Here is a 23,521-nt window from a genome sequence, read left to right as displayed (position 1 = left end):
CGGTGGTGTAGTGGTTAACGCTGTCGCCTCACAGCCAGCATGTTCTGGGTTTGAGCCCAGTGGCTGATGGGGGCCTTTCTGTGTGGAGTATGCATGTTCTGCCTATGCGGGTTTCCTCTGGGTGCTCTGTTTTTCCCTGCAGTCTGAAGACATGCAGGTTAGGTTAATTGGTGGGACTAAATTGAGTGTAGGTGTGAATGGTTGTTTGTCTTCATGGGTTAGTCCTGTGATGATCTGGTGACCTGTCCAGTGTGTACCCTGCCTCTCACCCATAGTCAGCTGGGATAGGCCCTACCTTGCTTGCAACCCTGCACAGGATAAGTGGTTACAAATAATGGATGGATGGATGGATGGATAGATGGATGGATGGAAAGCGTAATTGGCTGTGCCCCTAGAACCAATTCAGAGTGATAACTGCCCATCAATGTTTAGCTCACTTGGTCTGCTCACATGGTGTGATGGACCATTCATTGTACCCTCTGTTGCCACATTGGATTGTGTGGGTTGGGCTGCAAACAAGCTCAAGTTCTGTTCAGATCCTGTGCCCTTTAAATGAAAAACACCTGAGTCAGTCCCCTTAGAATGAAATAGTGGTCAACTGGTGAATTCTCACTATGGACTTTCTGGAAAAGCAGTCAGCTAATGACTGTATTATTTAGTGGTGAATAAGAGAAGAGAAATACAAAGAAAAAGACCATCTATCTGTCTTTCATACCCTAACAATGGCTACTACCTTCCTGGATCCTTTGGTAATTGCTATGTTTTGGAGTGTTTTTGAGTGATTCAAGCAACTAAAGATACATTTTAGAGTTTATGAAATTAAAGTTACTTTCAAAATGAAGCACAATTAGATGAATTGAAAAAGGACCACTGATTTTTAAGAGATTCATAAGTGCTTCTCTTTGAGTCAATATCATGTGTGTATATGAATTTCCTGTGTCCTGCAATCAGTTGAGTTACTGTATTTCAATGGCACATTCAGATACAAGGAATTGATTGACATTTTGCGAAACAACCAGAGAATCTCTTGTTTTGGAGAACATTTCCCTCAACAGAAAAAGGTTTCCCCTGTCCTGAAAACAACAGGACCTGTAAAGGAGGGAAGTGGCCAGTACAGGGATCAAACATGCGACCTTGGCATTATTAGCACCACACTCTAACCACCAACTGAGCTAACTGGCCAAGGAAAAGAAATGTCATGGCTGCTGAGGTGCTTCACTAAATAGTGATGAGGCGGTGACTTTCCCTTGAACAGATATCTTTTCTCTTGATTATTGTTTTGAAGCCCTCAGTTTGACCCACTCACATATTTACACAGGGGGATGAAAATCCCAACATCCAGTCTGAAAAACTTATTCTATCTACTGAGCAAAGTCAGCATGGATAGCTTTAACAATGTGAAAGAAGGATGCACACCTACTTCCCTTCTTCAACATGGTGGTCCAAAAGCCACCATCTGCTCTGAAGAACCACTTCTCGCTAACCCCGACCCAATTGCTCTCACTGAACAATAAAGCAACATCTGCTTCCTGAAACATGCATCAAAAGAAGGAGAAGCAGGCCAAGGATCCCATGTCAGGAAGTTAGGTAGTTTTAAAAGACTGGAGCCTTGAAGATCACCGAGGAAATGGCTTCTACCTGTCCTGAAAACAACACATCCAATAAAGGATGGAAATGGCCAGTACAGGGATGCTTTTATGGCTGAGGACTACAGTTGACTGGCTAACTTTCAAACTGCCGTTGTCATGAACAGTTTTGCACTCAAGTTTCCATCAATGAACAGTTTATAACATCAACAAAACAGACTCGATGTTAAAAATTTTATAATCACGCTATCTTTTATCACCCAAATGAGCTTCTTCAAAAAAAGTTTCTGCTCACAGTCTGACCATGGGCTGTGACCAGCAACCAAAATCAAATCAGGTTGCAAGATCTTGAAAGGATTTAGGTGCAAAGTTGCACTTAATAAGTACAAACTGCCTTGGTATGAGCAGAGAAAATGCAATCATGACAAAATATTTCATGATTTCATCAGCAGATGACAATTTGCAGATGGATCTTTGACTTTCTGACAGGCAGCTAATTGGTCAGGTGGTGATAATTGGTAGCCACACTTCCTCCTCACTGATCCTGAACACAGGTGCGCCACTGGGCTGTGTGCTCAGTCCCCTCATGTACTCCTTGTTCACCCATGACTGTACTGCTAAATACAGCACCAACATCATCAACAAGTTTGCTGATGGCACAACCATCTTGGGCCTCCTTACGGACAATGATGAGACAGCATGCAGAGAGGAAGTGAAGGCGTTAGCCAGCTGGTGCCAGGACAACAACCTCTCTCTCAACATCAGTAAAACTAAGGAGATGATAGTGGACTACAGGAGACAGCAAGGGAGGACACACTAGCCCATCTAGTCGGAGACATTTTTAGGGTATCATTTGTGATAAAATCACAGACAGATGGTCTTCTTCTTTGTATCTTCTCTTCTCTTATTCACCACGAATAAAAATAATAATAATAAAAAAGCCCCAAGACAAGGAATGACACTTTCAGCCTTGACTTTGCTCCATTTTGGCAACCGCTCAGGGATTAATGCACTGGACCTGAAATGCACTGGGGTTCTTTTCAGTGCAAGTTGAAGCCTGCCTTCATGGTGTAAGCTGGTGGTGTCAACTGACCCTTTTATAGTGTTTGCCAATTAATTTCATCAAGGGTGTCATCTATTTCATTTACATTACAGAACTTTGAAAATGAGAATGCTGTCAGATTTGTGGAAATCCCAGATTCACAAATGTGGTCCCAGAATATGTTCGGTGCAGTAGATTTGATATTGTTTCCTCATCAAATGCATGCACTTCCCCCAGAACTGCTGGTAATTAGCAGAATAATAGAATGAGGTGTGTTGGAAGAAGAGAAAATATAATAGAGGGCAGCACAAGTTGCTTGGAAACCATCCATGAAGGCAGAAAACCCTTTTGCCTTCTTACACTGACAGCTAATATACCCTCCTGGGCAGGGAATTGAACACTGGTCTTCTGCATGACAGGCAGAGATACTGGCCACTATACTTATGAGGACAAAGGTCACCACCTTGTATAGATCATGGACAGTTCCGAAAAACTTAAAAAAAAAAACAAGACAAGGAATGACCCTTTCAGCCTTGACTTTGCTCCATTTTGGCAATCAGTCAGGGATTATAATGCATTGGACCTGAAATGCACTGGGGTTCTTTTCAGTGCAAGCTGAACCCTGCCTTCAAGGTGTTAGCTGGTGGTGTCAACTGATGTTCGGTGCAGGAGATTTTATATTGTGTCTTTATTGACAGTTTGTCCCTGCTCAGAGAAATGCTGAAGATTGATTACTAAATTAAATAATAATGGGTCTTTTAGACAGCACAGCGTGTTGTTCTGCGTGGCTCTTGACTCCCATCATGGACCCCAAACACTTCGGCACTGTCTAAAAAAGGCCTGCAGAGGCTCCATTTCCTGAGGACTCTGAGGAAAGCAAAACTGCCTCAATAGCTGCTGATGAACTTCTACAGGTGCACAATAGAGTCACTGATCACGCACTGCATCACTCGGGCTGCACCTTGGAAGATAAGAAGACCCTGCAGTGCATCATAAAAACAGCTCAGCAGATCACAGGCACTCCACTTCCATCACTGGAAGAAATCCATCACTCTCGGTGCACCTGCAGAGCCAAAAACATTATCAAGGACCCAACCCGTCCTGGACACGGACTCTTTACCCCCTGGAAAGCGCTACAGAACTCTGTACGCCCGCACAACCTGGCTGAGGAACAGTTTTTACCCATTAGCTATCACACTACTGAACTCACAGCACTCACTGCCTCCACCAACTAATCCACAGGTCTGAACAGCACACCTCCACTCACTCACTGCTGCTATACTACTGTGCAATACAGCCCATGGCATTTGACCGGTTCTGTATATTCTGTGCTGTACATTATTATATCAACACTAGTGCAATAACATACTAGTACAATATTCCTCTATGTGCAATACTCATGCACTTTATCATATACATAATCTTACTCCTTCATTTGTACATATTATCTCAATAATTCTGAACATCAGCACTATTTAATCTCTCCTAAGTTTGGTGAGAAAAGCAAATGCTAAACATCTTTTGCAATGCTCAGCTGTAATTGTAGAGGTACAGTTTTGGTTTACCTATGGTATTTTGGTCAAAACAGAGTGTACATGTATATACATTTACTGTAACACAGATTTGAAAAATGATAGGCTTTAACACACCATTTACTGTGAGCATTGAGTGTATAGAAGAGAAAAGGCCTGGGAGTAGACAGTGCTGAGTGTGTTCATTAGAGAGCTGGCTTTATTTTGACAGATGGGTTTGATGTTTTGCATGTTGGTTTATTTTGCCCAACTGGTGAAATGAATAAGATTTCCCTGTAAATGAAACTTGGAATGTAAGAATGAGGTTAGTGTTGGTGAAAATGCAGCTAATTTAGAACTTTATAGATTCTGTATTAAATTTTGCATTTGAGAGAGCTGATAAAGTAAGGTCTGATATGTTATTGCATTCCTTTCTGTGCTGCTGCTGGTAATATGGGGCGCCGTTGGTAAAGCATGTCCATGCTGAAAAATTTTCAGCAACATTTTGTCACATTTAGCTTAAAATAGTTTGTAAAGCATGTCCATGCTGAAAATTTCAGCAACATTTTGTCACATTTAGCTTAAAACAGTGTTTTAAAAATGGTGTGAATTTTTCAGACTCCCCTTTTTGCACATTTATAACAATATTTGTCATCTTAGAGATATTTTAAATAGTTATATCTAAATGTTAAATGTTACAAATAAATGTTAAATGATCTTAGAGATATTTTAAATAGTTATATGGGTTACTTTAACAAGGCCATTAATTTAAATTTACATAATGGTTGGATTCTTATTTCAACCCAATATTTTGGTTATATTGAGTGCAATGCTGGGGTAAACTTACCAAATCAACGACTTGTTGTTTTTTATTGGCTCCTTGTTGTCCTTAATTAGTCATTAGCCTAACCATTGTTTATTCATTGTTAATCATGGCTAATCTTTAATGATAAATTATTGTTGGTCACTATTAAATTAAACTAGTTCAATCTGTAAGTGTTTACAGCTATATTGGATATACAGCTATACTGGCCTGTGCCAAATACTCTCATGATCTGACCAAATTGTGCAAGACATTACTTTCATTGTACCAGAATTTTTTTCCCTCTCCTTTATTATTATCCAAACAAAACATGTCTTATTTTGATTTCCTGTAGACCCTTTGCGCACAACCTGACACATCATGTGATAATTTCACCTGGGTGACAAACAAACACAGTCTTTTGTGCAAGCAAGGCCTGGTCTGTCCTCCCCCTCCACCTCCTGGGACAGAACAACCCCCAGCCCTCTGTCCGATGCATCCGTCTGCAAAACAAAGGGGAGAGAAAAGTCAGGGGAGTGTAACAGTGGCCCCCCACACAATGCAGCCTTTACCTTAGAGAAAGCCTGCTGGCATTGCTCCGTCCACTGGATCAGATCTGGTGCCCTCTTTTTAGTTAGATCAGTCTGTGTGCTGGTGTATGCTGACTCACCAAGCCCATGAGATTTTACACTTGCATATGTGCTTTTCATGTATAAAAGCACCATAAAAACATCAGGGGTCATCAGGCTTGGGTTCAACACACCCCTCTAGAGTCTTAAATTTCAGATTTTTTTTTTCAGAATTTTTTTTTTCTCCCCGGCGCATGTGCTGTCAAGGCTAGGGCTCTCGATGCCAGGGCTCTCGAGGCCAGGGCTGACAAGGCCAAGGCCTTTGAAAAAGTGGTGCAAGTGGACAGAGAACCTACAAAAACCATCAGAAAGGGTTATACACACCCCTGCACAGTGTTAGCCCACAAAGAATATGATTTTTTTTTTTTTTTTTTTTTTTTTTTTTTTTTTTTTTTTTTTTGGTGGCACGGTGGTGTAGTGGTTAGTGCCGTCGCCTCACAGCAAGAAGGTCCTGGGTTCGAGCCCCAGGGCTGGCGAGGGCCTTTCTGTGTGGAGTTTGCATGTTGTGTCCGTGTGGGTTTCTTCCGGGTGCTCTGGTTTCTCCCACAGTCCAAAGACATGCAGATTAGGTTAACTGGTGACTCTAAATTGACCGTAGGTGTGAATGGTTGTCTGTGTCTATGTGTCAGCCCTGTGATGACCTGGTGACTTGTCCAGTGTGTACCCTGCCTTTCGCACGTAGTCAGCTGGGATGGGCTCCAGCTTGCCTGCGACCCTGTAGAAGGATAAAGCAGCTAGAGATAATGAGATGAGATTTTTTTTTTCAGAAAATCAAAAATTTTTCCCCAGTGCATGCTAGCGATGCAAGTACCAATACTGAGAAGTCCAAGTGTCCAATTGGTCAAAGTGGCCAGAAAAAAGTGGTTCATGTTGACAGAAAGCTCACAAAAAAACATCATTGTCATTAAATAAATCCCAGCTCACATAAGTCGGGAAGTTCAGCATACTTGCTGACCAAGTATGTACAGTGTTAGCCCAAAAAGAATAAGATTTTTTTTTACATTGTCATTTAATAAATCTAAGATCACTCAAGTCGGGAAGGTCAGCATACTTGCTGACCATAAGAGGGAGAAGCTGAAGTGGCCCTGTATTACCTGCTCTGACCACCAGATGGCAATAGTGGGATATATTGGCCTCCACTGAGGTTTTGCAGGCAGACTGGTCTACCAGAGAGCCCAAAACAAAGGAAGGGCCATTAAGCAGGACAAAGAGCTGTGGGGGGATGGGTTGCAGCCTGGGTTAGGAAGTTGGGTTGCAGTTCCATGGCCTGATTAGATAAAAAATGTTGAAAAATGAAATTAAAAGTTAAATCTATCCCAAAGCCTCCAAACTTGTTATATGAATATTGGCCAGTATACAGGTGCTACTCAGTGGGTCCAAGGGTCCAGGGTTGGGTTGCTTTCAGCAACATTTTGGCCACAGCTGTGACTGTCTCTCTTGGCAGAGAACAGCAAACTTATGGTTAGTTCCCTGTAATCTAATGTCTTTTTATTTTTCTGTATTTCCTGGTAGTCCTCTCTCTCTCAATCCTCTCTCTCTTTGATGATGATTAAGCCCTGACTTTTTTTACCATGGGCATCAGGCAGAAACATGATAAAGTCCCACGGTTCAGAAAAATGGCAAAGTCCCACAGTTCAGAAGAATGGCAAAGTCCTAGCCTGGCAAGCCAGACTAAATGTGAATATTTAGTCTGGCCTCGATCCGTAGACATTTCCCACGGGGGTAGGGGGAACAAACCACTGTCTTTCAAACTGTCTCTGTGCGTATAGGCCAACGCTCTGACCAATCAGCACAACAGTGACTGTGACATAGTCAGAGCGACAGAAAGCAGTGGGGGAGGCCTTGAAATAAATAATTTTTCAAAATGCGTATTAATTAATAAACAGGTTCTAGATATTAAGAAGTTTGGTGATAATGACCACAAGTTTGGAGTCTGTACCACATACACTCATTTTTTTTCCAAGTGTTTTTCAAGGGTTTGCTTAAACTGTTTTTGAGAGTTTTTATTTAGTGGTGTTTGGTGAAATAATTTCCCTTAAATTTAAAATAACGGGAAAATAAAAAACAATCAAAAAGTAATGTTTCAAAGCTGTTTATTAATCGTACTGCACAAACTAACCCCATCCTTTTGGCTACCAGCAGAGCCAGCTGGTCGGCAAAACAGCGAAAACGTCCTTCTTGAAAAGGAATGAGCGGAGAGCCTCTTCCTGCTCATTTTTCAATGAAAACTCCAAGTCTAATTCTTCTAAAACTGATTCCAAAGCGGAGTCAAACACGCACTGTTCACTAGCCATAGCCATCTTTCCTGTTGTGCTTTCTCCAGCGTCGCACAGCTATGTCGTCACTCCTGCAAAAGCCCACCCAAAGAATCCAAACAAAAACCTTGCGTTGTGATTGGCGGGCACGATTTGATGCCCAGGGTGTTTTTGTTTATATGGTGCGAGGCTAGACCCATTTGCTAGGCAAAAATATTTTTGGCCGCTAGGCAGGTGGGTCTAGTTTACTAGGCTAGCAAAGTCCCACAGTTCAGAAAAATGACAAAATCCCACAGTTCAGAAAAATGGCAATGTCCCACTGCTCAGTTTTACCATGGGCATCAGGCCAAAAAAATGACAAAATCCCACAGTTCAGAAAAATGGCAAAGTCCCACTGCTCAGTTTTACAATCACACAAACCTTCTTTACTGAGCTAGGACAATAATTGTAGATCTGACTGTGGAAACAACAGTGGTGATGATAGTGATACGCGGTCACGTGGTTCCTCAGCCACAAAAAGAAAAACAAAACAAAAACATGAGTCAGCATTTCAACTTTAAGTAACTTCATTACCAGCATGAGCAGAGATCAATTTTCAGATCTTTTTTTGAGAATATCTAGAAGCAATTACACTGTACGGCCACACGATGTCATTAAAGTACCAACAAGCTTTTCCTGCCCTTGCACTTTGTCCTGACTGAGCAATTCTCTTCATGCTCTCATCTCTGTGAAGGCCACTGGTAAATTGGTGAGGACAAGCCTACAATGTTTGAACACATCCATTTGATTAAATCAGAATAGGAAATAAAGCCTCAAGGTCTGGAATACTAAAAATGAATACTGTTTTAATAGAACCTGGAGTTCGACTGGAGTTTTGTGTACGGAGTATCACAGTCATCGTCAACACAACTTCTCTGGAGTTTGCATTCACATTTGCCAAAATGCCCGAAACAAACAAGATCCATTCATTTGTTTCTATTCTTTTGAAACTGAGCTTTTCATCAGCCTTAAAAGACTGAAGAGAAATCACTATTTATAAGAGATTTTCTAAATTATTTCATTGCATTGCGTATTGTGGGTGCACATAATTTGGTAGGTTAAGCCAGCTTTTGCAAAACGAGTTTTGGCACACAACAATATATATGCAGTATATTAAAAGCAAGCGCTGTTAGAGATTTTGCTTGATGGCTCACTCAGCAGAAAAGCACTTCAGGGTACCCTTCGATAGCTCAGTTGGAAGTGTGGAGGACTGTAGTTGCTTACGATGGCCATCCTTAGGTCACTGTTTTGAATCCGGCTCGAAGGAAGCATTTGTTCCGACAGAGAGTCTGATGCTATTTTAGTAATAATGACAGGGAGGTGGGGGTTAAAAAAAAACCACACACACACCCCTAAGCCAAGACTTTTCCCTGAGCAGGAATTGAACCCAGGCTACGGTGGTGGGAGCACCGAATCCTAGCCACTAGACCACCAGAGAGTGCTCAGAAGTAGGGGTGGGTGATATGTATCGTCTGCGATGTCATCGTGAATGTTGTTTTGACAATGTGTAATTTTGCATTATCGAGTTTTTTTAATTAAGCCACCAAAAATCAATACAGAGCGGAGACAGTGCTCCTTCTCACCACGGCGCCATGCCGTCACGGCGCCACACCAGCCTTAAAAAAAAAAGTACAGCACCATCATCTAGTGTTTTCATGCAAAAACCCTTGCACGAGGCCCACGCTGGCAGCAGAAAGGCAGCTGGAGAAAATGCAGCACGAACAGGCAGCATCTGACTCTGAGGCTGGGGCCACCACCTCAGACAATTTAGTTCCAAGACGGGGGTCTACTTCTCTGGCATGGAGATGGTTTGGATTCGAAAAGACCGATGTTGTTCAGGACAATGTCATTTGCAAGATATGTCGCAAATCTGTTGCTGTCAAACAAAGCTCAACGACAAATCTGTTTCACCACCTGCGCACCAACCATAGCAAGGAATATGAAGAATTTGTGAAACTTCGAGACTCCGCTCAACAAAAAACAAGCACCGGTAAACCACCTGTTCCACATAGGCCTACACAACAAACGCTGGCTGAATCATTCAGCAAAAAGGTGCCCTACGACAGAAGAAGTCAGCGATGGCAAGACATCACAAATGCGATCACCCACTTCATTGCCAGGGAAATGTTACCGATGCAGTTGGTGGAGTCAGACAGTTTCATTGAGCTAGTAAAAGTCCTAGACCCCCGCTACACAGTGCCAAGTCGAAAATACTTAAGTGGGACTGCTCTCCCCACCCTGTATGACAACACCCGCAAAGCTGTGGCAAGCGAAGTGCAGAGCCTAAAATACTTCGCAACAACAACGGATTTATGGTCGAGCCGAACAACAGAGCCATACCTTTCATTGACCATCCATTTCATCGACGAATCTTGGCTACTTCGGAGTTACTGTTTGCAGACATCCTACTTCCCAGAGGCCCACACAGGAGAGGTCATTGCCCTGGGCTTGAAAGATGCCCTCGCATCCTGGTCGCTGCATGAAGAGGCCATGGTCTGCATGACCACGGACAGCGGCGCCAACATCGTCAGTGCACTCCGCATGAATGACTGGAAGAGGCTACCATGCTTTGGGCACCAGCTTTATATTGCAATCGGTGAGTTTAAATGTCATTATTGTTAATTACTGCATTTAATCTTGAGTATGCACTCTTAAAACACATGTGTTGAAAATAACACAACTTGCATTGTTTTTTAACACATCTCTATGTCCAGATTGGGACAACAGAACTTTTGTTCATTTTAACACATTATATGTGTTATTTGTGCAATTTTGGTGTTAAACATTTCTGAAATATAACACAACTCTTGTTGAAATTAAACTTGCACAAAAGATGTGTTGATTTCCAACACATTCGTTTTAAGAGTGTGTCAATGTCGAAATTGGACATTTATTATAATGTATTTTGATATTTTATGCCATTTAATTAATTATTATTATTATTATTATTATTATTATTATTATTATTGTTGTTGTTGTTGTTGTTGTTGTTGTTAAGATGTGTTGAGCAGGGAACTGTGATAAATAATATGCCTGCTGTACTACATAAAATTAATGGAATTTTAAATGGTCATGCATGGTATTATAAGGCTGTTATTGATGAATACATACATAATGTAAGTAAAAGCAACTAACTAACTAAACTCTCAGAGTGTGTTGTGTAGAAAGCACACAGACACACATTGAATAATCCCTATCTCAAGTTCACCTCTGCCATTCAGCTAGTAGTATCAGATGCTTACAATATTGTTTGGCGCCATCTAGTGGCACACTGATCAATAGGAACAAAAAGGACAAAAGAAGCCTGTTGCTCCATTCATGGCAATGATGTACTCTTTCAAATATTTTCCAGAGAGAAGCATGCGTGATATGAAGATAGACAGAGCCATTGGTGTCTACAAAAAGGTGGTGGGAGCCTTTTCCAACAGCTGGAACCTGAAAAAAGCACTGGCTGATGCCCAAAATCAGATGAAGCTCCCTGACCATAAACTCATCACGGAATCACCTCCAAGATGGGGCTCAAGACAGCGCATGATCGAGAGGTTTGTTGAGCAAGAAAAGGCCATTCGACATGTGCTGGGGGGAGACAAAAAGTGCAGGCATCTCCTCCCTTCATGGCAAGATATCAATGTGCTGGAGTCAGTGAGCAAAGCACTTAGTCCCCTCCTTGAATTTACAGATGCCCTCTCAGGTGAGCAAGTAGTTACCATCTCCTACCTGAAACCGGTGCTCTCATTGTTTAACTCAGAGGTCCTGGCAGAGCAGTCTGATGACACACAGCTCACAAAACAAATTAAAAAATCCATTTTGGATTACCTTAACTCCAAATACAGAGAGGACAATGTGGATGGCCTTCTAAGTGTGGCATCCATGCTTGACCCACGGTTTAAGAACCGCTACAATGATGATGATCAGACGATTATGTCCGCAATTTCATCTGAGCTTATGGCTATGGCAACTCAGGAAGAGAGCAATGCTCCAGGCCCTTCAACTGCAACAGCTGAAGGTGCCACTGCAGCAGAGGGTGTAGTAGAAGGTGACGTTGAGCTACCAGCCAAAAAAACAAAAGTCTTTTGGTAGTTATTTCAAAAAGTCAGTGAGAGAGGAGAGGGAGTCTCAGGCTACTGGCATAGAGAAGGAGATTAAGAGCTACCTTCTGATACCAGAGGTGGACAGTGATGTGAACCCCCTTGAATGGTGGTGTAGCGCGGACAATGTGTGGGTGGAGCACAGAGGACGGCAGGACAACGTTTGGAGGTAGAGACAGCATATTTATTAAACAACTTTTCAGTCTAACGCACGCACACAGACACACACTCAGCCTCCAATCCTGGGTCGCGCTCCCTCTGCTCTCTCTCAGCCTCCTTAAATAGGGAGCGGTTTACTGGGAAAACACACACAAAACACAGGTTAATTACCGTCAGGTGAAGCGATTCTGCCACTCACCTTCCCCGGCTCCACCCTCCTGTCACAGACTGGTGCTCGACCACGCCCCCGCTGCCACATACCCCCACCGCCCGACTCAGGCCGGGCACCCGTCCGGCCCGCAGCCGACTCCCCCCCCCCCCATATGGGAGAGGAAGTCCGCCACGACCATCTGCGCCCCCGGCCTGTGGACCACCTTGAAGTTGAAGGGTTGGAGTGCCAGATACCAACGGGTGATCCGCGCGTTGGCATCCTTCATGCGGTGGAGCCACTGGAGGGGCGCGTGGTCCGAACAGAGGGTGAAAGATCGCCCCAGCAGGTAGTAACGGAGGGTGAGGACCGCCCACTTGATCGCCAGGCACTCTTTCTCAATTGTGCTGTAGCGCCCCTCACGCACTGACAGCTTGCGGCTGATGTATAGGACCGGGCGGTCCTCCCCCTCCACCTGCTGGGACAAAACGGCCCCCAGCCCTCTGTCCGACACATCCGTCTGTAACAAAAAAGGGAGAGAGAAGTCAGGGGAGTGTAAGAGTGGCCCCCCACACAGTGCAGCCTTTACCTCAGAGAAAGCCCGCTGGCACTGCTCCGTCCACTGGACCGGATCTGGCGCCCCCTTTTTAGTGAGGTCAGTCAGCGGGCTGGTGACGTCCGAATAATTAGGTATAAACCTACGATAGTAGCCAGCCAGCCCCAGGAACTGTCTCACCCCCTTTGTGGTCTTGGGCCTCGGGCAGGCCGCAATCGCTGCTGTCTTATTAATTTGGGGACGCACCTGCCCGTTGCCCAAGTGGAAGCCCAGATACCGTACTTCCACCCGCCCAATCGCACACTTCTTCGGGTTGGCAGTGAGTCCCGCCCGCCTCAGCGACCTAAGGATGGCCCTCAGGTGTTGCAGGTGCCGCTGCCAGTCATTACTATAAATGATGATGTCGTCTAGGTACGCGGCCGCATAGGTGGCGTGCAGCCGGAGGACCCGGTCCATCAGCCGCTGAAACGTAGCGGGTGCCCCAAACAGCCCAAACGGAAGTGTGACGAACTGGTGTAAGCCGAACGGTGTGGAAAAGGCCGTTTTCTCGCGGGATAATGGAGTCAAGGGGATCTGCCAATATCCCTTCGTCAAATCCAGTGTCGAGTAAAAGCGAGCCGTGCCTAGTCGATCGAGCAGCTCATCAATACGAGGCATTGGGTACGCGTCGAATTTAGACACCGCATTGACTTTTCTATAGTCCACACAGAACCGGACCGACCCGTCGGCCTTGGGAACCAAGACCACCGGGCTGCTCCAGTCACTGTGGGACTCCTCGACGATGCCCATTTCGAGCATGGCCTGAAGTTCTTCCTGAACCACCTTTTTTTTGTATAGTTAGTTTTTGTTTTTTTTTTCTTTTTTATCAGACATCTAATTTTTGGGTTTGTTTACCTGACATGTTTCGACGTACAACTTCCGTCTTCCTCAGAGTGTCACCGGATGTTAATTGGTGACGCATCTTTTATCAGCTGCTGTTTCTGATAAAAACTCTGAGGAAGACGGAAGTTGTACGTCGAAACATGTCAGGTAAACAAACCCAAAAATTAGATGTCTGATAAAAAAGAAAAAAAAAAAAAAACTAACTATATTTAATATAAGACATAATGAACGTAATCGAAAGACCTTTTTTTTGTGTTCGGATAATCTATAAGGACGGCTACGCACTACCACCCCCGGGGGCGTCTCTATGTGGTGTTCTATGACGTTAGTGCGACCGGGCAGGGGCGAGAACACATCCGAAAACTCGGCCTGCAACTGGGCGACCTCCGTGAGTTGGGTCGGGGAGAGGTGGTCTCCACAGGGGACCGGAGAGGTACGTGATGCCAATGACCCTTTAGGGACCTCCGGCCCCAGCTCCGCCTTCTCCGGCACTACCGACACCAACGCCACGGGGACCTCCTCGTTCCAGAGTTTCAGCAGATTGAGGTGGTAGATCTGTAGTGCCCCCTCCCTGTCCGTTCGCCTAACCTCATAGTCGACGTCCCCGACTCGCCGTGTGACCTCAAAGGGTCCTTGCCACTTGGCGATTAATTTGGAGCTCGACGTGGGCAACAGGACGAGTACCTTATCTCCCGGAGTGAACTCTCTAAGGCACGTGCCCTTGTTGTACAGGCGGGCTTGCCGTTCCTGGGCCTGCCGCAAATTCTCCTGAGTTAGGTGGGTGAGCGTGTGGAGTTTTGCGCGCAGATCCATAACGTACTGAATTTCGTTTTTGCTCTGTGAAGGTCCCTCCTCCCAATTTTCCCGCAGTACATCTAAGATGCCGCGCGGCTTACGCCCATATAATAATTCAAACGGGGAGAACCCCGGGGAGGCTTGGGGGACCTCTCGCACTGCAAACAACAAGGGTTCGAGCCACTTATCCCAGTTACGTGCGTCCTCACTTACGAATTTTTTAATAATATTCTTGAGGGTGCGATTGAACCGTTCAACTAAACCGTCCGTCTGTGGGTGATAAACGCTGGTGCGGATCGGTTTAATACCCAGTAGCCCATACAGTTCGCTCAGTGTTCGTGACATAAACGAGGTGCCTTGGTCAGTCAGAATCTCTTTCGGGATTCCAACCCGGGAGATGACGTGGAAGAGGGCCTCTGCAATACTGCGTGCTGAGATATTGCGAAGAGGCACTGCTTCCAGGTATCGCGTTGCATAGTCCACCAGAACTAATATAAAGCGGTACCCTCGTGTTGACCGATCTAATGGCCTGACGAGATCCATCACAATTCTTTCGAACGGGGTCTCGATTAATGGTAGGGGGCGCAAGGGCGCTTTTGGAATGGCCGCTGGATTTACTAACTGGCATTCACGGCACGCCGTACACCACTTATGGACGTCGCTGCGAATCCCCGGCCAATAGAATCGGGCCATTATCTGGGCGAGTGTCTTATCCTGCCCGAGGTGTCCAGCCATGGGATTAAAGTGAGCCGCCTGGAATACCAATTCCCGGCGGCTCTTTGGAATTAACAACTGGGTGACTCGCTCTTTCGTCTGAGTGTCCTGCGTCACTCGGTATAACCTATCCTTCAAAATGGAAAAGTAGGGGAAGGATGGGGTGGCGTTCGGCTGGAGCGTTTGACCATCGATTACTCTCACTTGGTCAAACGCGTGTCGCAGAGTCTCGTCTCGCGATTGTTCCAGTGGGAAATCCGCGAGGGATTCCCCAATAGAAAGAGGAGGGGCCGGCGGCTCCTCACCCTGTCGCGGAGATGACGTGGACGGCTCTGCGACCGCAGCTCCAGCCAAAGCGACACCGGGACCCTCCCCCGTCAACCGGCAGGACCCACTCTTTACTAGGCGTGCCATTAAACCCCGAAATCCAGGCCAATCAGTCCCCAAGATCAAAGAGTGGGTAAGGCGAGGATTAATCGCCGCCTTCACTATCGATTTTTCCCCTCTAAAATATATGTGGACCGACACCAACGGGTAGCTGTGAATATCCCCGTGCACACACAACACCTTCACCCCTTGTGCTCCCCCCAATGCCTCGTCTTGCACCAGGCTTTGGCGGATCGAGGTCTGATTGCAGCCTGAATCCACCAACGCCTGATATGTAGCCCCTTGTACACTTACCGGTATGCGATACGCTCTGGCCCGATCGAGGGCAGCCTCTGGCGTGTCGGGGATCCGCACCACCGCCCCCACCTCCATCGCTGCACATTGTTGCTGCAGGTGGCCTGGTTCCCCACAGCGCCAGCAAACCGGCCCGGGCCTTCCCTCTGCAGCTGTGTTCTGGGGCTCACTCACCTGAGGGGGGGGAGAGACAGACACAGAAGGGAGAAACGGGAGGGCACCATGGGTGCGGCGGGCTGGCTGGGGTGGAGCCGGCCCCCGCCTCCGTGGTGGGGGAATGGGGCGAGGACGGGACACGGGAGGAGGGGGGGGAGACAGAGAGAGAGAAGAGGAGAGAGAAGACGATGTCATCCGTTGTCCTGCCGCCGGAACAGCCGCCAGACGCTGGCGCTGCTGCTCCGGCGTGCGCCCTACGCGCTGGAGGACGGCCCGGCGAAGGTCGGCGTAGGCCAGCCGGCGGTCTGCGGGGAGCTGTAGTGCGGCCAGCTGCGCCTCTCCCGTCAGGAGGGGGAGGAGGCACGCCACGAGCTGCTCCATCGGCCACCCCGAGGCTTCGGCGACCTGCTCGAACAAGGTGATGAAAGCCTCGGGGTCGTCCTGCGGGCCCATCTTGGACAAAGTGAGGGGAGACGGGCCCGCGGCCGGGGCGCTGGTGGACCCCGCCGACGCGAGGAGCCGCCGGAACGCCTCTCGATCTTCCTGCTGGGCCAGCACCAGGGCTTCGAAGCGGCGCTCCTGCTCCTTTCGGAGCGTGACGAGTGCCTGGTGCTGGCTCTGCTGAGCCGTGGCGAGGGCGTGGACCAAGTCCGCGAACGGGGAGGATTCCATGGAGCTGCAGAACTGGTGCTCCACCTTTTCCCGGGTTTCAGCACCACTGTAGCGCGGACAATGTGTGGGTGGAGCACAGAGGACGGCAGGACAACGTTTGGAGGTAGAGACAGCATATTTATTAAACAACTTTTCAGTCTAACGCACGCACACAGACACACACTGAGCCTCCAATCCCGGGTCGCGCTCCCTCTGCTCTCTCTCATCCTCCTTAAATAGGGAGCGGTTTACTGGGAAAACACACACAAAACACAGGTTAATTACCGTCAGGTGAAGCGATTCTGCCACTCACCTTCCCCGGCTCCACCCTCATGTCACAGACCGGTGCTCGACCACGCCCCCGCTGCCACAGGTGGAAAACCCAAGAGATAAATTTCCCCAGGCTGGCAAAGCTGGCAAAAAAGTATCTGTGTGCCCCAGCCTCCAGCAGCCCTTCAGAGAGAGCATTTAGCACAGGTGGAAATGTTGTGACCTGTCACTGGACTTCACTCAAGCCTGATAGTGTGGACAGATTAGTGGTTTTGGCACACAATTTGAAGAAGTGAACAACCTGTTGGCCTAGAATTTTCAAAGGTTTGCAAAGTTACTGATGTCTGTTCCTAACTTTGATGGCATTAAGTATTTTTTCTGTTTGAGATTTTTCTTTCCACAATTTTGTCATTTGTTTACAAATCTCAATGTTTTCAATATGACTACACTGTAGTTTATTTATTTTATTTAATAAGTTCTAAGTTATTTCTTATTTGGATATTTAAGAAAATGTCTTTTTTGTGTGTTTGTTGCACACTCCTAGAAGAAAATGTGAAGTTTAATGAGCACTTTCTATTGATTTGCATCGCTCAATATGTTTCTTTAAGATGTGTGGATTGTTCAGAAGAAAAAAAATTGCCTGGTTGCACTTTTATTCAATTGAATTATTCATTTTTATTAATTTAAAGTTGTTTAAGAAAATAAATATGGCTTTTCCTTAAATACTTGTGTCACTGCAATGATTATTTTAGTCATTGTAATTATTGTAATCTTTAAGCAAGTGTTTTTTTAAATATCATCAAAATATCGTTATCGTTAAAATCCTAAAAAATATCGAGATATTATTTTTTGCCCATATCGCCCACCCCTACTCAGAAGCACATGGGAATGGCCACAGGACCTCTGAGGACCATCCGTGTCTGGGTGTAATACCTTTGAGGCTCTATGTACTGTCTGGGCAAAATACCTCTGCGGTCCTCGAGTGGCTTGGGGCGGTACCTTTGTGAACCTGTCGTCACGTCTGTGTCCGGTACCTTACAATCTTCTCGTGGTCAGGCGCAGTTCTTCCGAGGCCCTCTGGTGGATGTCCCTCTGGTGCTTCTCACTGCTGAGTGCAGTACTTTTGGCTGGGCACAGTACCTTTGGGGCATCTGCAAAAATAAGGCAAATTTTAAGTTACATCTTCACAAATTATTCTCTGGGATAGGATTCTGTCGTTTTTACAAGTTTGACTGACCTTGACATCTCACCCAATGTTACTGCAGTTTTTCTGGCAGGTTGCTCCTTTTGATGCCAGCTGATTGTGCTGATACTACAAGGAGCAAACAAATGTGAATTTAGTGATATTCATTCACCAAGGCAGTTAACTCTTGCTAAGTTGCATAACAGTTTACTACTGACTGTATGTCCTCATCTAACCCTCAAATTTGACTTTTATTTACTCAAATTCACTCTTGACTGTATGTCTGTAGCTAATGCTCAAAGAACCCAACTGGAACATTGTCATCAGGTTTTCCAAAGTTTTCTTGTATTGCAGTAGTAAGGGGAACGTTAATACAACCAAAAGGGAACGTTCTCCAAAAGCTCTCCCGAGGTTCCCACTTTACAAACGTTAGGAGAAAGTTAGGAGAAAGATCCATCAACCAAAACATGCAAACAAAAACTGCTGTTATACATGCATGTAGAAATAGTTAAGGTGGGTGGAGCACAGAAGCACGGCAGGCCAGAACTGAGCTCGCAAAACCCTTTTATTTTAGCTTTTAAGCTTTACATTTATTCTCCCACACACGCACGCACGCACACACACACACACACACACACACACACAGACACACACACAAGTGTTCAGGTTGGGGGAGAGCCCCCTTCCTCTGCTCTCCCTCTCTTCTGATAGGGCGCGTTCACTGGGGAAGACACACAAACACAGGTTAATTCCCGTCAGGTGCAGTGATTCTGCCACTTACCTTCCCTGACTCCACCCTCCATTCACAGACCGACGCTTGACCAAGCCCCCACTGCCACATACCCCCACCACCCGACTCAGGCCGGGGAGTCATCCATCCTGCAGCTGACTCCCCACCCCCTTGACGGGAGAGGAAATCCGCCACAACCATCTGCGCCCTCGGCCTGTGGACCACCTCGAACTTAAATGGCTGGAGTGCCAGATACCAACGGGTGATCCACGCATTGGCATCCTTCATGCATTGGAGCCACTGCAGGGGCGCATGGTCTGGCCAGAGGGTGAAAGGGCACCCCAGCAGGTAGTAGCGGAGGGCGAGGACCACCCACTTGATGGTGAGGCATTCCTTTTCTATGGTGCTGTACCTGCCCTTGCACACCGACAGCTTCTGGCTGATGTACAGCACTGGACATTCCTCCCCCTCCACCTCCTGGGACAGAACAGCCCCCAGCCCTCTGTCCAACGCATCCATCTGCAAAACAAAGGGGAGAGAAAAGTCAGGGGAGTGTAACAGTGGCCCCCCACACAATGCAGCCTTTACCTTAGAGAAAGCCTGCTGGCATTGCTCCATCCACTGGACCGGATCTGGTGCCCCCTTTTTAGTTAGATCAGTCTGTGTGCTGGTGTATGCTGATTCACCAAGCCCATGAGATTTTACACTTGCATATGTGCTATTCATGTAAAAAAAAGCACCATAAAAACATCAGGGGTCATCGTGCTTGGGTTCCACACACCCGTCTAGAGTCTTAAATTTCAGGGTTTTTTTCAGAATTTTTTTTTTCAGCATGTGCTGTCAAGGCTAGGGCTCTCAAGGCCAGGGCTCTCGAGGCCAGGGCTGACAAGGCCAAGGCCTTTGAAAAAGTGGTGCAAGTGGACAGAGAACCTACAAAAACCATCAGAAAGGGTTCTACACACCCCTGCACAGTGTTAGCCCACAAAGAATATGATTTATGAATATGATTTTTTTCAGAAAATCAAATTTTTTCCCAGCGCATGCTACCGATGCAAGTACCAATACTGAGAAGTCCAAGTGTCCAATTGGTCAATGTACTGGCCTCACTAAGCATATGCGTACTCAGCTATCCAGTGCGTATAAATGGCTAGGTGAGGTGAACAAAGAAAAGATGCCGAGGGTATGCAATTCCTTTTCTCATCTCATTATCTCAAGCCGCTTTATCCTTCTACAGGGTCGCAGGCAAGCTGGAGCCTATCCCAGCTGACTACAGGCGAAAGGTGGGGTACACCCTGGACAAGTCGCCAGGTCATCACAGGGCTGACACATAGACACAGACAACCATTCACACTCACATTCACACCTACGGTCAATTTAGAGTCACCAGTTAACCTAACCTGCATGTCTTTGGACTGTGGGGGAAACCGGAGCACCCAGAGGAAACTCACGCGGACACGGGGAGAACATGCAAACTCCACACAGAAAGGCCCTCGCCGGCCCCAGGGCTCGAACCCAGGACCTTCTTGCTGTGAGGCGACAGCGCTAACCACTACACCACCGTACCGCCCCAATTCCTTTTCTCCTCTCCTTTATTTTACACACGAATTGAACATATGCACAAAATCACGCCGTAAGAGGGCATTGCCCCCGTGGGGTATAAAGAAACTTTATAAACTTGTAAACATGAAGCACATGTAGAGCGTCTTGCCCTGGCAAACGTCTCCGTCTTTCTGAGAACAGGAAATCAAAACTCGTTACCACTAGTGGTCAGTAGATGGCGCCTTTGCACTGCAAATCACAGGAAAAACCTTATTCAGGAACACAAAATGGATATATATGGTCATTAAGACCAGCACACTCCCTGCCTGGTATCTTAAGGATACCACACATCTATTACCTCTTAAGACACTTAAACACAATCAACATCCTGTTTAGGAGAGAAAAGTAACACAAGTTCAGTAACTGGTCTTTTGTACACTTTAGGAGTGCCTTGGCAAATAGCTCTGACATCTACAGTCCTTACAACATTGTCTTTGCTGGGAAAGGTTTTGATGACCATTGCCATTGGCCAGCGATTTCTTGGAACTGCATTGTCCTTCATCAGGACGATGTCTCCTTCTTGCAAGTTAGGTCTTTTGCCCTGCCATTTTGCATGACTTTGCAGGGTGCTCAAGTACTCACGTTGCCATTTGTGCCAGAATGTCTCTGCAAGATGCTGTACCAGCTTCCACTGGTGACGGATGATCTCGGCCTTGCCAAAGTCAGGTGGAGGTGATGATGGGGCTCCTGTCTTTTGTGTTAGGAGCATGGATGGGGTGAGTATAAGTGGGTTCTCGGGGTCAGTTGAAACAGGCAGCAGAGGTCTCGCATTCATGATCGCACAAACCTCTGCCATGAGTGTGACAAGGACTTCATGTGTCAATGAAGAGAAGCGTTGTTGCAGGAACGTGGAGTCCAGGATGCGACGAGCCACACCGATGAGTCACTCCCAGGCCCCTCCCATATGGGAGGCATGCGGGGGGTTGAATATCCATGTGCATTGCTGATTTTGCAGGTAACGTTGCATGTCTGTGTCATCTTCCAGATTCAGTTCTTTTGATGCACCAGTAAAATTTGTCCCTCTGTCTGACCTAATCTGTGTTGCAGGGCCTCTGATGGAGAAAAATCTCTGCAGAGCATTAATGAAACTAGATGCACTCAGTGTCTCTATCACTTCAATGTGTACAGCATGCACACACAGACATGTGAACAGTACAGCCCACCTTTTGTCGTTGGCTTGTCCACCTCTCGTCCGACGGCAGATGACCTCCCACGGCCCAAACATGTCCAGACCGATGTACGTGAAAGGCAGGGCAGCTTGAAGCCTGTCTGCAGGCAGATCTGCCATCAGCTGATGTTCTATCTTGCCACGCAATCTCCTGCAGGTGACACACCAGAATAGTGTGCCTCTGATGCATTTCTTCGCACCCATCAGCCACAGCCCAGCATCCCTGATGGCTCCCTCTGTGAAGTGTCTGCCCTGGTGTTTTACCTGTTCATGGTAGTGGCACACAAGGAGTGTCGTAAGGTGGTGCTGAGCTGGGGTGATGAAGGGATTGGTACGGTTCACCTCAAGGCCAGACTGTGTAATGCGTCCGCCAACTCTGAGAAGTCCACAGCTGTCAATCAGTGGGTGCAGCTTTGCAATGTGGCTGTGTTTTGGAATGTCTGTCTTACTCTGTATGTTGCTGAATTCAGTAGGATATCTTTCCTGTTGCATGTTCTTGATCAGTATGTTTTTTGCCTTTTCCAGGTTCTCTGGTGTGATTGCTTTCTTACAGGTATGCCACCCTCTGCATGTGTTGTCTTTGTTCGTTTGCCTGAAACACTGAGCAATGTGAATCAAGAGCGCAAGTGCTCTCAGTACAGAAGTCCACTTTGAGAAATGCTTGAAGCGCTTAGTTCCTAAGCTGCGTTGTGTGGTTTCAGTGATTAATACTGTGGTCTGAGGTCTGATTTCAGAGTCTGACTCTGGGTAATGTTCCCTCATGACAGGATTCTTCTCTAGTGTGTTGCAAACTGACTTAAGTCTTTTTATAGCATAGTCTCTGTTGTTGGGCAGATGTTTTCTCGGAGCCCAGAAAGGTAAGGGTGCGACCCAGCTTTGGGTGCTATCTTGACATACCTCACTATCCATGATCTTCAGGAAGTTGAGGTCATCGATAGATGGAGCAGGTTGGTAGTCTTTTTCAGTGCAGTGGAAAATGGAGGACTCTAGGTCATCCCCGTGGAGCAGAGAAGCAGTGTGGGCAGCAGCTTGCTTAGGCGGAGGAACTTGAAGGACCGAGTGGCTGCGTGGAGAGTCTTTCACGCATAGCTGGCTGTTGCAGGGTGCGTGGTAGCTGGGGCGGCCATTTCCTAGGATGCATGTCTTGAGGGAAGTGACTGAGGAGGGGTGGTGCGCTGTGCCAAGGCACACATCACCGACCACCACCCAGCCAAGGTCTAACTTTTGAGCAAATGGGGCATTGTCTGGGCCATTGATTTGTTTCCTGACCTTGTGTATTTTCAAAATGTCTCTTCCTAGCAACAACAGTATTTGAGCATTAGACTCTATGGGGGGAATCTCACTGGTTATGCATCTCAGGTGAGGGTGATGCAAAGCTGCACTGGGTTTTGGGATTTCGGACCTATTGTCTGGGAGTTCATCGCATTCAGTGAGGACTGGTAGAGGGATGCAGGTCTTCTCGTCCAGTGACTCCAGCATGTAGCCACACGTTCTCCTACCGAATGCCTGCTGAGGTGGCCCTGCATTACCTGCTCTGACCACCAGATGGCAATAGTGGGATATATTGGCCTCCACTGAGGTTTTGCAGGCAGACTGGTCTACCAGAGAGCCCAAAACAAAGGAAGGGCCATTAAGCAGGACAAAGAGCTGTGGGGGGTTGGGTTGCAGCCTGGGTTAGGAAGTTGGGTTGCAGTTCCATGGCCTGATTAGATAAAAAAATGTTGAAAAATGGAATTAAAAGTTAAATCTATCCCAAAGCCTCCAAACTTGTTATATGAATATTGGCCAGTATACAGGTGCTACTCAGTGGGTCCAAGGGTCCAGGGTTGGGTTGCTTTCAGCAATGTTTTGGCCATAGCTGTGACTGTCTCTCTTGG

General features: G+C 46.6%; 1 protein-coding gene and 1 non-coding gene across 2 annotated transcripts in view; one reads left to right on the top strand and one right to left on the bottom strand.

The window, feature by feature from the left end:
* Window positions 1-23,521, top strand: part of LOC132865856 (zinc finger protein 850-like) — a 1,522,149-nt gene that overhangs the window by 454,730 nt on the left and 1,043,898 nt on the right. The window lies entirely within an intron of this gene.
* On the bottom strand, window positions 1,106-1,182 carry trnai-aau (transfer RNA isoleucine (anticodon AAU)). Its single transcript has one exon. It is a non-coding gene; the product is annotated as a tRNA-Ile (tRNA).

Source organism: Neoarius graeffei, chromosome 18 (genome assembly GCF_027579695.1).
Source record: "Neoarius graeffei isolate fNeoGra1 chromosome 18, fNeoGra1.pri, whole genome shotgun sequence".
Taxonomy (NCBI): domain Eukaryota; kingdom Metazoa; phylum Chordata; class Actinopteri; order Siluriformes; family Ariidae; genus Neoarius; species Neoarius graeffei.
This window is presented reverse-complemented; position numbering and strand designations above follow the sequence as displayed.